At 32.9% G+C, this 17400-nt stretch overlaps 1 pseudogene; it reads right to left on the reverse strand.

The window, feature by feature from the left end:
* Nucleotides 1-261: 261 nt before the first annotated feature.
* LOC149535367 (dehydrodolichyl diphosphate synthase CPT3 pseudogene) lies at nucleotides 262-933 on the reverse strand (annotated as a pseudogene).
* Nucleotides 934-17400: the final 16467 nt, after the last annotated feature.

The raw sequence follows: 17400 nt of genomic DNA on the forward strand, positions 1-17400 counted from the left end.
TTTATATACAGTTCAGTTTTGGTGAAAGAGGCACAAAAAGAATCAACAAAAATTATAAGAAGCCTAGGGCGACAACAGGGTTTGGTATCATCTCTTGAAGTTTTTACTGTTGATTGGTGAAGGGTTTTATATTGTTGACTTGCTTTTTTGGGTAATGAATGTTAAAAGGGTTTCTTCCACTACTCGAGTATGCTATTTGATCGTAACAAGTTTTTTTCTCTATGAAATAATGAAGAAGAAGAGTTGCAAATTAAAATAGTCTTAATAGTTACAATCTAAGATGCTTCCTAGGTATTGCATAGATGTAGTATACAAATGCTTTGCAATATCCTCTTCACTACTCTTCTTTCCATCCAAATCCCCTTCCTTCAAAACATCTTTAACAACCTTAGCAATCTCCTGAGTACCAGTATAAGGAGCACATATATTCAAAATAGCCATATCATTATTCCTAGAGAAAGCCATGGCCCTTTCTACTAATTCTCTCACATTCTGAGGAAAAAGACTGATATCTCCTATAAGTTGAACCCTAATTCCATACTTGTTAACCATGCTTTCCTTCTCAACAAGAAGATCAAGCTTCTCCTTCATTAAATTCATAAGTGTCTCAACTTCTTCCTTTGAGTGTTTGAAATTCTCAATACTAAAAGCATAAACCCTCACAGATTTTATACCAATTTCATAACAATCTCTCAAAGTATGCATCAAGTTGTTATACCCATATTCATGGCCCCTCCATTTTTTCATATTTCTATTCATTGTATATCTCCTATTGCTATCCATTATGATTGCAACACGCTTTGGAATAGGGCTCGTTGAAATAGACCATAATAGAAACCTCCTAAATAATTCTCTCATTGAATTTGCAAGAAATGCAAAACTTTCTTGGAAGTAAGAACTATTGAAGGCTTGGAATGCTATTAAACTTGTCATCTTTGATTATGAGTGGCATTTCTTGATCATAATGAAGGAATGTATAATAGTTTTTCTTGTGGGTCTTTAACTACGTACCACAAAATCATTTGTGATGGAAAAATTAGGGTTGGCTTATCTTATCTTTTAATTATTTTTATGAAAATTAGATTTTAGATCTCTCTTTAAAGTTCTATTCTGTGTCATTTTTAGCCTTAAAAGACATTATTGACAAATTTTTGATACCTCTACTAATAATTCAATCTACAACCACCATAAATGTCACTGTTCCTATTTATCTTTTGTGTGTTCTTTAATAATATTCGTTCACAAAATTAATGAAATAAGATGATTTGGTTGATACCTAAATTATCATGAAAAAGAAAGGTCATTAAACCACTACCAAACAATCTCATGTGTTAGATAGATATTGAGAACTTCACATGTTATGCATGTTCTATATCAACAGGCGACTTAATTTTGCACGAATGATTGAATTCTAGAAGTTTCATGACAACTCACATAGAAATCATTTTATTAGAGGAGATGGGAAACATCATTCATTATATAAAAATGAACATGGAGGAGATAACTATGGCATGTATAGTGGTTAGAAAACATTTTCTTGGTGTAGATCAGATTTTACGCAAAGTAATAATTTCCTAAGAGGCATCTCTTGTCAATCAACTTGCCTAACAATGCTTGAATTTCCTACAATTAGTCAAGATAAGTGCTAAGCATTATTGAATATGTTAAGATCATTCTCAGCAGAGTATTTGTTCATGTTATTCTTCCTTAAATTATTTAATTTGTTCATGTTATTCTTCCTTAACTAATCTATTATATTCTGTTGACCCATTTTGAGCTCTTGTTTCTTTCAAGCAACCCAAATTGATTAAAACTTGTTTGTTTTTTAACAAGTTGTCTTCAAGCCAATGCAATATTCCATCAATGTGTTTAATTTTGATTCCCTTCCCTTAAAGGTAGCTATTCTTCAATGCTCATTTATTTTTTAAATCAATTTTTGTACAATAAATTATGAATTCTTATTGGTCGATGCCAATTTTGCTGGGAGTAAAATTGATTTTGCTACAACGAAAAATAGGGAAAAAAAGTGAAAAATTAGTGCTTTAATTTCCAATAGAACAAGTATTAATTTTTAGAAGCTTTAATTCAGCACATGTAGTGCTTTTTATGTCAAACCATCTCAAAAATACAAAAAAATGAAAAATAATAAAAACCAAAAACAACCATAGTCGATTCAGTAGTTAGAGCCTTGAAGGCTTCTTACATGAAATGTCTACTACCTTGATAATATTGAAGACTAATCTACAAGATTTTATTGCCAAAAAATAATTCTAATATGATCCTTTGATCTGAAATCAATAAACAATGTGGGTGATGAAGAAAGTCTTTGATCAACAAATATCAACTTTTTAAACATTATATCCAAAATGCTTTGTTCAAAATGATCAGTGATATAATAGATATTGATCTACAACTGTAAGGGAAAATAGATATCGATCTAAAAATATATGGATAGAATGAACAATTGCAATATCTAATTTGACTTTTTTAGAAATGTCGATTTATGGAGATCATCCAGAATTTGGATCAAGCCAATGCAAGATACACATTGATATGGCAAGGACTAATATGAATTTATAATATATATAGAGATTGTATTGATCTAAGTTTGATCACTATGTTATAATTCAAAGATGTGAGAAGAATTGATGAGTTGTGAATATTATTTCTATATTACATCAATCAAATATAGAACTTTAAATCAATCTGAAAGTAATATGCTCATCACTGTTTCTGATGTTCATCAATTTTGTGTATGTGATGATCCACTTTTTTATCCAAATGATGGCTTGATATAATGGCTAGTCTGAAGTTTTTTATCATTGTTTTTGATATTTAATCTTATTTCTTGTGTGATGTTCTTGTTAAGATCATCCTCTCTGATTGAGGCTATATGCACATGCAATATTTATTTCTTACCAATGGTGGATTACTTCCACCCTCCTTGGTTGCTGTAAGGTTCTTGGAGTCCTCAATATGCTACTAAAATAAGGTTTGATAACTAAGTCCAAATATTCATGTTACTTTGGGTTTCAATTTAAATGTTTCAAAAATTTCCAAGAATTAATGAAAGTTTCTAAAGCCAATTTGTTTATGATCATTTAAAATCGTTCTATTTTATGTTAATATTAGGATTAAATGGAATTCATAGAAGCAGAAAGTACCATCTGACTTTGTGTTTTTTTTTTTTTTTTGAAGTGTAACTTGCATTTCTTGGAAGTGTTCCACAACATAGATCTCATTCAACAAAATTATCTAGGCTAGGCAATTGGTAACTTCTTTTCTTTCCATGGAAGATTGTAATTGACAAAATTTAAGACCTTTATAAATACTGTAATGAAGCTTTTAATGATATTATTTCTCATTGTATAAGTGGATTATTGAAACAAAAAGACCAAAATATTGTGTGTTTTCATTTGGGTGGCTTTGAAGATTAAATATTATTTTAAAAATAATAACCTTATTTCTTGACAAGAGTATGTATATAACCATTAAAAATATCTGGAACTATATCTTGGATTAGAACTAAAATTAACATTCACATCTTCTTCTATTTCAAAATTTTGAATTATAATATATGATTTTGATATCCTTCACAATCAATGAATACCATAAATTTGTCTTCAACTCAATCTAGACTATTACTATACTTTCGTTCTACTTATTTTTACATCAACTTATCATGGAAATTATTATCAAGTATTCTGTTAAAATTCTTTAGAATAACTGAGAGGGGGGGGGGGGGGGGGGGGGGGGTTGAATCAGTTATCCAATGTCCAAATGCCCTAATAATACTTTTTCACAAATTATAGTGAATCCATAAACTTTTCATCCATCCAAGCTTAAATCAATTATCCTAGCAAATTACAGTAAATCAACATGCAGAGATAAAACATGCAAGATCAACACATGACACAATGATTTATGTGGAAACCCAATTTGGAAAAAACCACCAGTAACATGGTACTTAATTCTCACTCTTCTGAAGTGATGACTTGTTAAAAGCCTGCCCTGTTAAAGGCTTACAACACATTGTTAAATGTGACCTTGTTAGAGGATTTCACCATACTGTTAGGAATGGGCCTGATCAAAGGACTTTAGAACATTCACTTGGAATGTCACCCTGTTAAAGTATTTACAACATGGCTATTAAACCAACCTAAGTCTATAGGATTTAAACTATCTGTTACAATTGCTAGAAAGTAACAATAATGGCTTGTTGATTTGATACAACTTACAACATATTTTGTAGATTTCAGATCACACTTCATTTCAATCCTTTTGCTTGGCTTTGATCACTTTAGCTCTGATAGCTTGTCATCTCAAGCTTCACCTCCTTAAGTCTTCTTACTCATCATACCAATGCAACCATATCTGTAGTCATCTATTGAAGCAGAGTAACTGTGCTTTCTTACTCCTTAGCACCTCCTTCAACACTTTATGCTTTCATGCTTGACCTCATCTTCTCTCTCCTTTTTTTTTTCATGACTTTATTACTCCTTAAATAGAAATCTGGATTGTCTTTGCCACTCGATTCTCCCTCTCCAATTTTAAGGTTTCAAATGGATTAGGTAGGATATAATGTATCTACCCCATATCTTGCTCTTATCTAGAAACTTTGTCTAGAGTCCAGTTGTATTCTCCAAAAATGTTCTACATGGTGTTCTATGCCACTAGCTCATCATTCTTATTGTCTATTTAATTTATAGAGTTCAAGGTAACAACCTTGTCAGCTTAGATTTGACGAATCTTCAATTTTTGAAATAATGCAGCAACTTGACACTATTGGTTTACTGATGCTCAAAAATTCTGTGTTACTCGGCACTTGTATTTTCTTAGCACTTGTTTCTTGCTCGATACTTTTATCTGCTCAGCACTTGTATCTTCTCGGCACTTGTTTCTGCTTGGCACTTGTTTCTTGCTCGACACTTGTTTTTGCTCAGCACTTGTATCTGCTCGACACTTGTATCTGCTCGACACTTGTTTCTTGCTCGACATTTTCTTTCTAATGAACTTAGTTAGGCTTTACAAATGACTTGGCTAAAACCTTACATCTTTGATATGTTTCAGTGTGCCCATTCTCTATGTCTTAGAGTATGTCATCAATACACTTTTTCATCAATGGCTTAGCTGATCCTTCTCCTTCAATACAACATCATAACTTCAACCTTTCTCTAGGTGTTATAGTTACATCTTATTGATTGCCTCCTCCTTGTCAATCAACCAATTGATAGTATTTGGATCACTAAAGCAATTCTCATTCCTACAAGTAGCAAGTTTGACATCAATGACAAAACAATGATTGAGAACATTCTTTACCAGTTCTATTACTGTTTATGTATGATCTCTTCAATCATTTCCAACAATCTCCCTCATGATCTTTTCAACCATTTCCAACAATCTCCCTCTTTGGCATTGATGGAAAACCAAACTGATCAATTTGATCAACTTAGTTACCACCAAGATTGTATACATTTTCTGCTGCTTTCTTGATTGTTGCATCCTTACTAATGATCTCACATATCTCCCTTTTTCTTATATATCTCCCTCTTGCTTTGTATTGATCAATTTTTTGCATATTTCTCCCTCTTTGACATAAATGCCAAAGATGTAGCATCTTTAATATACACAATATAAGCTTTGGATATGATGTCTTCTCCCTTTGTCACCATGCTTGTGACTGATTTGGAGTTTCTATTCCTGCTGTCATCCTCTGCATCATTCTTTAGATATTTCAATGATTTATTCCTATTGATGCAGGGCAACTTCCTTGTTATTTTATACTGTTTGAGTTAGGGGTATTACCCCCAACTTGCCTCTAAGATATTCATAAGCATCCTTGGGCAATGGTCTGGTGAAGATATCTACAGTTTGTTCCTTTGTGTGAATGTATTCCAACTTCACTTGTTTGTCTTCTACCAATTCTCTGACATAATGATACTTGATTGCAATATGCTTGGTTTTTGCATGCATTATTGGATTTTTGGATATGTTTATAGCACTTGTGTTGTCACAATACAATATCACAAATTTAGTTACCTCTTCTTTCATTCCTTTCAATAGATTTGTGAGCCACACAATGTTTGTGCAATTAACTGCTGCTGCCACATATTCTGATTTTGTAGTGGACTGGGATGTGCATGTTTGTTTCTTGCTAGTCCAAGTAACTAGCCTTTTACCTAAAAATAATGTACCTCCACTTGTGCTTTTTCTGTCATCAATGTTGCCTCCCCAATCTGCATCTTTATATGCATTGAGCTCAAACTTCTCATTCTTTTTGTAATATAGACCAAAGTTATCAATTCCTTTGAGATACCTCATTATTCTTTTTACTACTATGAGATGATTTTCTTTGGGATTAGCAAAGAATCTAGCCACTATTCCAACTGCTAATGCTATGTCTAGTCTGCTATGTACAACATATTGTAGTTTTCCAATCATGGATCTGTACATTGTTTGATTGACTTCAGCTAATACATCATTTTTGGATAGCTTATTTCCTGTTTCCATTGGTGTGCTGACTGGTTTGGACTCCTCCAATCCAAATGTTTTAAGTATCTCTTTGATGTACTTTGATTGTGTCACAAATATACCATGTTTTAGTTGATGTACTTGCAATCCAACAAAAAATTTGATCTCTCCAAAGATAGACATCTCAAACTCATGTTTCATTTTGTCAGCAAAGCCTTTGCAAAGCACTTCCTTTCCTCCAAAAATTATGTCATCCACAAAGATTTCAGATACAATAATATCCTTACCTTCTTCTGATTTGATGTACATGTTGCTATTATCATTAGTTCTTTCAAATCCTATTTACAATAGATACTTGTGAAGTCTCTCATACCATGCTCTGGGTGCTTGTTTTAGACCATAGAGTGCTTTATGTAATTTACAAACCATATCCCTATTGTTCTCATCAAAAAATCCCTCTGGTTGTTCAATATAGACTTCTTCTTCTAGTATACCATTAAAAAAAGTAGACTTTACATCCATCTGATAGACTTTAAAACCTTTATATGCAGCATATGCAAGTAAAGTTCTTACTCCTTCCATTCTAGCAACAGGGGTGAATGTTTCCCCATAGTCTAATTCTTCTTCTTGAGCATAAACCTTGCATACTAGTCTAGCTTTGTTTCTAGTAATCTCACCATTCTTATCTAACTTGTTTCTGAATACCCACTTGGTGCCAATCACATTCTTGTCAACTGGTCTGGGAACCAAACTCCAAGTTTTGTTCTTCTTTATTTGATCAATCACTTCTTCCATAGCTTTATACCAATCATCATCTTGTAATGCACCACATACTATCTTAGGTTCAGATTTGCTGATCAGACATGATTCATGTCTTAGTCTATTCCTTATCATTGGTCTTTCATCTTTGTCACCAATTATTTGTTTAGCAGGGTGATGTCTTTTTACATATTTGGATAATCTTGGTTTTTTCCTTGTTTCCATGTCTGATCTTTCAAATTTAGGGTCACTATGCACTGAGTTGTTAGATTTTTCCTCATCTCCTTCATGTGTACTAACTTCAGGATCAGATTGTGCATTTCTTTCATTCTATAACTTGGCTTCTGAATGTAACTCGACATTCACTGGTTGTGACTCGGTTGAAATTGAAATTTGTTGTTGAATCCCAATTTGATTGACAACATCCTCATCAATAGACATTCCTTCATAAGAATACACAAAGGTTCTAGATTCATTCATTCTCTTTGGTTCTTCAGCTTGGACTTCTTTATGCTCATCAAAGTTTACATTTGCACTTTCCACAATTTTGTTAGTGTTAGTATTCAAACACTTGTATGCCTTACTTCTAGTGGAGTAACAAGGAATATACCTTCATCACTTTTTGCATCAAATTTTCCATTTCTAGCATCTTTAATGATAAAGCATTTGCAGCCAAATACTTTGAAATGTTTGACATTGGGTGAGTGACCATACCATAATTCAAAAGGTGTTGTATTAGTACCTTTCTTAACTTGTACTTGGTTCAGTGTATGAATAGCTACACTTACAACTTCTCTCTAGTATTTTAGAGCAACAATCTTTTCCATCATTAATGTTCTGGCATAGTCAATCATAGATCTATTTCTTCTCTCAGCAATTCCATTCTATGGGGGATTTCTAGGAGCTGACATTTGTCTTTTGATTCCTTTGTCATTACGAAATATCTCAAATTCGTGTGATGTGAATTCACCACCTCTGTCTAATCTCAAGCATTTCAAACTTTTTCCTGTTTCCTTTTCAACTTTGGCCACATACCACTTAAACATTTGAAAAGCATCAGATTTTTGCTTTAAGAATATAACAGTCATCATCTTGGAATAGTCATCAACAAACAACATTATGTATTTATCTCCTTTATAGCTTTGTACTTCCATTGGACCACATAAGTCAGTATGAACTAACTCAAGTAATTCTTTAGATGTATGGTTTTTACTTTTGAAACTTGACTTTTTCATCTTTCCTAGCTGACATTATTTGCACATGATATTATCAGGTTTCTTCAATTTTGGTAAACCTCTAACTTTCTTCATTTTACTGATATTGACCAGATTCTCAAAGTTGACATGACATAGCCTTTTATGCCATAACCATTCATCGTCAAATTTTGCAAAAAAATAAGAAACATCATCCATATCAAGATAAAATAGATTACTTCTTGTTTGATCTCCTTTTCCTATCAATTTACCATCAGTACCATGGATTTTTACAGTTTTGTTTCCAAATTCTACTTTGCATCCTACATTGCCTAACTGTGAGACACTCAACAAATTGTAGTTTAATCCTTCAACATAGTATGTATCATCACATTAAATTTTTTCTATGAGCTTAATGAAGCCTTTTCCTTTTATTTGACATGGAGCATCATTACCAAATCTAACACTATTTCCATCATACTAAGTAAAGTTAACAAACTTACTTTTGTCTCCTGTCATGTGATGTGAACATCCACTGTCTATGATCCATCTGTCATTTTTGTTCATACATGTTACCAATGCTATAGGTTCTTCTTCATCAGACTGATCCTTCATGGCTACATAAACAACTTCATCATCATTATCATCAGAATTCTCTTCAGCAATATAACACTTCTTGCCTTTGTCTTTGTAATCTTTCTTATCATCTTCTCTTCTATATTTGTACTTGTTTCCTTCCTTGTAATCCTTTTTCTGTGTACACCTTGCAGTAATATGCCCTACTTCATTGCAATTGAAACAAATGATAGGCATCTTACCTTTGAATTTTCCTTTGCCTCTGTAAAATCTTCTAGCTAGCAATGCTTCCAATTGTTCCACATCTTCCTCATCAGTGCTATTGTCATTGGATACATATTTCATTTTTCTTCCTTTCTTTGATTTCACCTGTTCAACATTTTTCAGTGATAGCTTGGCCTTGAAAGTAGACTCAACATTCTCAGGTCTGTAGTTATCAAAATTGGATAACTCAAATGCAGTCAGTCTTCCCACTACACCTTCAAAACTTAGATTGTTTCTTGGCACACATCTCAGTTCTTGTATTGCTGATACTCTAATAGCATAGATAGGGAGCAAGGTTCTTAATAACTTACTATTACTAGTATCTTCATCTAATTGACCACTCAAACATCTTATTGCACTTACCACTTCCTTTATTCTAGTGCCATACTGAGCAACATTCTCACTTTCCTCCATTTTCATATCATTAAACTTTCCTCTGAGGCATTCTCTTTTTTCTCTTTGGACATTTGGATCTCCTCCATAGATTTCTGATAGGGATTTTCACATTTTGAATGCAGTGTCACATCCTTTGATATCATCAAATTCAGCATAGTTGAGTGCAGAAGCAATCTCGAGCATTGTTTGATTGTGTTCCTATTTGTTTTTCAAATCTTCTATAGTAAGAGTACCAGTTGGATCAACATGTTTAGTAACAATTGAACTTTGGGCATAATATCCTATAGATCCAAGATGTAGCTTCATCAAACTTTGCCATGCAACAAAGTTGTCTTTGTTGAGCTTGAGAACTTCTCTCTTAGGCATTCTGATCTTTTCTGCTTATAGTCCCTTTAAACTGAATCAACAGTTTGGCTCTGATACCAATTGTTAGAATTTTTTAGAATAACTGAGAGGGGGGGTGAATTAGTAATCCAAGATCCAAATGCCCTAATAATACTTTTTCACAAATTATAGTGAATCCATAAAATTTTCATCCATCCAAGCTTAAATCAATTATCCTAGAAAATTATAGTAAATCAACATGTAGAGATAAAACATGCAAGATCAACACATGACACAGTGATTTACGTGGAAACCCAATTTGGAAAAAACCACCAGTAACATGCTACTTAATTCTCACTCTTCTAAAGTGATGCCCTGTTAAAAGCCTGCCCTGTTAAAGGCTTACAACACACTGTTAAATGTGACCTTGTTAGAGGATTTCACCATACTGTTAGGAATGGGCCTGATCAAAGGACTTTAGAACATTCACTTGGAATGTCACATTGTTAAAGGATTTACAACATGGCTATTAAAAAAACCTAAGTCCATAGGATTTAAACTATCTGTTACAATTGCTAGAAAGTAACAATAATGGCTTGTTGATATGATACAACTTACAACATATTTTGCAGATTTTAGATCACACTTCAATTCAGTCCTTTTGCTTGGCTTTGATCACTTAAGCTCTGACAACTTGTCATCTCAAGCTTCACCTCCTTAAGTCTTCTTACTCATCATACCAATGAAACCATATTTGTGGTCATCTGTTGAAGCAGAGTAATTGTGCTTTCTTACTCCTTAGCACCTCCTTTAGCACTTTATGCTTTAATGCTTGACCCCCTCTTCTCTTTCCTTTTTTTATTCATGACCTTATTACTCCTTCAATAAAAATCTGGATTGTCTTTGCTGCTTGATTCTCCCTCTCCAATTTTAGGGTTTCAAATGGATTAGGTAGGATATAGTGTATCTACCCCATATCTTGCTCTTATCTAGAAACTTCGTCTAGAGTCCAGTTGTATTCTCCAAAAATGTTCTACATGGTGTTTTGTGCCACCAAATCATCATTCTTATCTTCTATTTAATTTACAGAGTTCAAGGTAACAACCTTTTCGGCTTAGATCTGACGAATCTTTGATTTTTGAAATAATGCAGCAACTCGACACTATTGGTTTACTGATGCTCGAAACTTCTCTATTACTCAGCACTTGTATTTGCTCAACACTTGTTTCTTGCTTGGCACTTGTTTCTGCTCGGCACTTGTATATGCTCGGAACTTGTTTCTACTCAGTACTTGTTTCTTGCTCGACACTTGTTTCTTCTCGGCACTTGTATCTGCTCGGCACTTGTATCTACTTGGCACTTATTTCTTGCTCGACATTTTCTTTCTAATGAACTTAGTTAGGCTTTACAAACGACTTGGCTAAAACCTTACATCTTTGATATGTTTCAGTGTGCCCATTCTCTATGTCTTAGAGTATGTCATCAATACACTTTTTCATCAATGGCTTAGCTGATCCTTCTACTTCATTACAACATCATAACTTCAACCTTTCTCTAGGTGTTCTAGTTACATCTTATTGATTGCCTCCTCCTTGTCAATCAACCAATTGATAGTATTTGGATCACTAAAGCAATTGTCATTCCTGCAAGTACCAAGTTTGACATTAATGAAAAAACAATGATTGAGAACATTCAATCATTTCCAACAATCTCCATCATGATCTTTTCAATCATTTCCAACATATTCTTTTTATATAAACTGGATAAGTGGCACTAGTGGAAGTTAAATAATCAACAACTCTTTTCTTTTCAAAATAAAGTTCAAGATTTATTGCATCAAAGTCTACTTAAATAATAGGAGCTAAGAAACTGAAGATAGTACCTATGCCTTTTGAAGTCAAGTTGCACTATAAAATTTGACATATAATACCAAATTGAGCATATTGATATTTTGACTAGTCACTATAATTCTTTGTATCAAAATGTCTCATAGAGCTAGTAAGCATTCTATTTCTTTTAGAAAGTGAAATTTTCTTACCATATGCAACGAGACATCACCTTTGAATCGATTTCTCTAATCAATGGTCTTTAGAACCTTCTTGTTAAATTCAACCAAATCTAAGTTAAGTTTTTTGGGTATTCTACTATCTTCATTACTTTTGAAGAACAAATATTAGTTTAATATTTGTTCAAGGTTAAGTGAGCTTTATTTATCTCCAAGTTTGTAAAATTATCATCCATGCGAAGTATGTGAAAAATACTTTGTTTGTGTTGGATGCTTCCCTATAATGTTTGAATTTTTAGGTTTTCTAAGCCATATCACAGTGGTTGTTTGATGTTACAAGTGATTTTAGATCTCATACATTACTTAAAGCTTTGATTGTTCCATACACTCCTTTGGTTCTGACTGTTCCAACATAGTGACCTTAAAAATGACCTAAAAACCATGAGATTACAAAGAAACTACACACTATTTGTATCCTTATCACTCCAAATCATCAACAGAGTCATGATAAATCTCATCTATGAAGTGTATTAAAAGCTAAGGATTTGGAGTGACTCTGTCATTTCATTTTTTTCCATATCTTATTCAAACCATATAATGCAATCTCATCTATGAAGCATATTAAAAGCTAAGGATTTGGAGTGACTCATATACAATTCATTTTTTGTCATTCATTATATGGTTTGAACAAGTGTGGAATTTTTTTATTATTATTATGAATTTTCTATTCACCAATCAATGTTAAACTAATTAGCAAAGCTTCGGTCCTCTGAGTTGCAACGATTTTGAGAAAAAACCTAACTTTTAATCACCATATCTTAAATGAATTTTCATGTCGAGGTGATCTGAGTTTGATCAATTATTCTTGATACAAGATGGTGTCGAGTTTCCTTTTTATTATTTTGCAAATCTATTGCTATTTATTCAATGTGCAATTGTGGAGAACTTTTCAGATTATTGACTTTTGTGTTTCTGAGGTTTTCTTACAAGTAAGAAATATTACTTGATTAAAAAGTTCACAATGTCTTTTAGACTCCTGTGGGGCAGATGTTACACATCCACACCCTAGAGAAGATTCTAGTCCATCAATAGTGGCAGTAGGTTTTCAATATAGATCATTGTTTGCCATTGTTTTGGTTCACACAATTCATATGTGAAATGCTTATCTCAATATTTTGGGTTTGGTGCAAATGTTAGGTGGTTACATCTCAAGACTGGCCTAAAGTCACAAATAAATAACTTGGGGAAAATTTTTACAACTTCACACACCATGGATTAGGGACATGTTTTGAATTACTAAATGATGAAGAGGAGAAAACCCTCCCGAGCACAATTTCTGCCTTGATTATTATGCATTTTATTAACATTGAACCAACCAATGAAATTGAAAATTCTTAGACAAGTTAAGGCTTCTCAAAATTAAAAATATGATTTTTGGAAATTCACTTGCTACTCAAAATTTAAAGTATGATAAAATTTGGATGATTATTTCACTTTGATTCTTTGTAGGGAGCTACTGATTTCTTTTCGTAGAGCAACAGGACAAAAGCCTATGTGAATCATACTTTATAGGTAATTTATTTAATTTTGATTGGTTTTTGTGGTGAGATTTAGTTCTACATTTATTATGTCTCCTTAGTGATAGCTTTGGTATTTATTTAGAGACAGTGTAAGTGAAGGAAACTTTTACCAAGTTCTACTTTATGAACTAGATGCTATTTGCAGGGTCAGTTTCCTAATACTCACTATAGTACTTGCTATTCAATTGAGATTGACATGGCTCATTAGCTTGTTTTTATTCTCTTTGGATTTTGTTAAAGAAGACAGCTGAATGCTATATGAACTAAAATTTCTATGGTGTAAACAGGCTTGTGCATCTCTTGAGCCAAATTACCAACCCAGTGACATTTGTTGTTGTTCAAAAGTGACACCATACTAGACTATTTGCAAACAACCATGTAGATAGGCATTCTATAGATAGAAGTGGGAACATCTTGCCAAGTCTTCAGTACATAATAAAGCAACTAAAGTTCATAATTTTTTTTTTTGATAGTTGATTTGATTAAATATTGCCCATAAAAAATTACTTAGTACATCTCATCTTTTTTCTGCATAGGAGCTTACAGTTCTAAAGAATCTGGTAGTGAAGAATCTGAAGAAGATATTGCAGAAAAGGTATATTTGGTGTTCTTTTTAAAGTGAAAATGTGACTAGAAATTTTCTATATTGTAATATTTCACATGTAGAAAGGTCAAATTGTAAATAGAGGTGAAGCTATATGGATTTAAGTTTCTTCTTCATTATTTATAATGCTATCGATTCCTCCTTTGTAGATGTAAAAATACTTGTTTATTTTCACCTTTCTAGATACTCTTTACCAGGTTCTTGAATATTCCAAAATATCTTGGCCTCACCTCACTCCAGCATGTCCTAACTCCTACTTGGTTCATAGACCTAACTCCTTTCCTTTTTCTTCAAGTTTTGGCTTTACTACTATGGCAAAGCAAGGGGTATTTTTGAGCTTGAGGATCTTCAAAAACTCCTTCTCTCCAACCATCATCATACTAGATGCATGGTGGATCTCCTTTCTATCTTTTGGCAGTGGTCTCATGGTGTATTCATTCCCATTTTTGGCTTAGAATTGACATCAAATTGCCAAGGCCTGCCTAACAATAGGTGACAAGCATCCATTTATGTAACATCATAGACAATCTTATCTTTGTACTCCCCTATTTGAAATTAAACATGAACTTGTTCATTTACTATGACCTACTGCTCCTTATTTAGCCATGAAACCTTATAAGGGTTAGGATGAGGCAACTTCTTCAATTCAAGCTTCTCTACCATTTCTACCAAGGCTATATTACCAGTTGAACCAGAATCTATGATAACTTTACATACCTTACCTCTTACCTTGCAGAGAGTTCCAAAAAATGTATTTCTTTGGGGAGCTTCTTGCTCTGTGATAGTCTTTAGCAGGGTTATATTGAACATTAGAGACTCTCCTCTCTTTGGATCAGCATTTCCTCTTGCCCCTTGGTCACTTTGTGCATCCTCCTCTTTAGCCAAATGGACTCTCCTATTCCCTTCTTGGCTATTGGTGCCCATTTTCTCAGGAAGTGCTTGTATGTAGCAAGTGCAATATGTAGAGGTAGAGTTATGGAAGGTCAACTAAGTATTTGTTTCTTTTCATTTTTTATATTTCTTTATCTCTTTATCAGTCTATCTCTCTATCTATACCTATTTCTATCTATCTTGCTTTAGTATTCATTCCTATATGTATCTTCCTCTTACTACCCATCTATAGGTTGCAAAGAAATCACCCTTGTTCCACCAACGAGTCATTCCATTCAAGAAAGACCATGTCTAACACTATCAATGCACAAAAAAATAGGGAGACAATTGCTAGACTATGGTCTAACTTAAAAAGAAAAGGTGATGGAAAATATTATTGTCCTTGCAAAATTTGTAAGGGCTTAAAGACTTGAAGATATCTAATCACAACCGCTGAGTAACATTGTAGGCAACATGGCCACATTGAAGGGGGAAATGAATATTGTCCATTGGTATGTATTTTAATAGTTTATAAATTACATAAGATATGATTTGATGATGACATCATGGTCATGGTTAATATAAGGTCATCATTTTCATATAGGTCAATGTCCCTATGTTTCATGTTATGGACCATGATAATTCATAGAATGCAGATTTCCAAATGAGGGAACATGGAGGTGTGAATATTGAAGTAGAAGGTAATGATACCATGGAAGAAGACCATAATGATGAAGATCACAATGATCAAGATGATGATGAAGATATTGACACAGAGCTTGATGTACCTATACTTGAGAAGGCACACAAGTCCCTATATGAAGGCTCCAAAACAACTCTTCTTGCTGCTATATTGTTGTTGGTAAACTTGAAGGTTATGAATGGTTTATCCAATGTAGCAATGACACGTATGTTAAGGTATGCCATCTTCTTTCATTATTTTACTCATAGTTCCCTTACAATTAACATTGGGTTCATGTAGCAATGAATATTCTTTAAATTAACAAATTATATTTTTGGTCATAGGTTGATAGGTGAGTGTTTGTTACCACCATCAAACATTCTACCTCGCTCATACTTAGAATTATCTGCCATCATGAAAAATATTGGAATAGAGTATCAAACACTACATGCATGTCCAAAAAATCATATTATATATCATAAACAACATGAATTTGCAACACAATTCCCTATTTTTTATATTAGTAGATATCAATAAGATCGATTGACAAAAAAGGTGCCTTGCAAGGTTCTTCAACATATTCCCATTATTACATATCTGTAATGATTATTCAAGTACAATAGCTTGGCACAATTTATGGATTACCATGCATGCAATAGAAGTCAAGATGACATTATATGAATTCCTGTAGATGGTTCGGCATTTAAGGAAATAGAGAAAAATTGGCCACACTTTAAAGAAGAACCTCATAATCTCAAGCTTTCATTGGTAGCAGACAATGTCAATCCTTTTGGAGAGATGAGATCTACTTACTCAGTGTGGCCTATTTTGTTATCAACAATAACATACTTCCTTGGTTGTCCATAAAGAGAGAGTACATAATGTTACACTAATTGTTCTAGGCATTTTTTTATTTAATGGTCATCTAAATTAATTTATTATTACTAATCCATCAAAATGGTCATAATAATTATGTAATGTTTTTGTTTATTCAATTAGTTAAGTACCAAGTTAAAGATATCAATGTATATATTGAACCCCTTATCGATGAGTTGATGGTGTTATGGAATGGGATTACTATGTATGACATTTGTAGACCAATAGGACAAAGGAAATTTAAATTTCATGCAATGCTTGTATGGATAATACATGATGCACCTGGGCTAACACATTTTTGTGGTATGTTCTCTTCTTAACACCTCTTTTTTGGTATGTCAAAGTTAACACATTTAATCCAATTATACATGATCTTGTAGGTCTTTAGAAAAAGGGAAAATTTTCATGTCTAGTTTGTGGTCCAAAGATGAAATCTTGTCATTCAAAAAGTTTAAGAAAGTAGGTGTTTGATGAGAATAGATACTTTCTACACAAAAATTATAAATACTGACCTACTGAAAAACATCTTTTCAATGAGAAAGAAGAGAATATGTCAAAGCCATAGAGAATGACACCTCACCTATGGAAGTTAGCATATAATAAAATAAATCGTTGAGGTAATGTCATTCTATCTGATGGTTTTTGTTTCAAATTTATATTTTGATATTGTGTTTTGTTTACTAATGATGTGATTGATTCTGACCAACTTTCAAAAGGACTAAAAATTTATCCTACACAATTTATTAGGTTTTTGTACAATGAGAAACTCCCAATTATGCATTTTTTTGATCTTATGCATA

The sequence above is a fragment of the Cupressus sempervirens genome, chromosome 10 (assembly GCF_028749045.1).
Source record: "Cupressus sempervirens isolate cs-2001-9-10 chromosome 10, ASM2874904v1, whole genome shotgun sequence".
Lineage (NCBI taxonomy): Eukaryota > Viridiplantae > Streptophyta > Pinopsida > Cupressales > Cupressaceae > Cupressus > Cupressus sempervirens.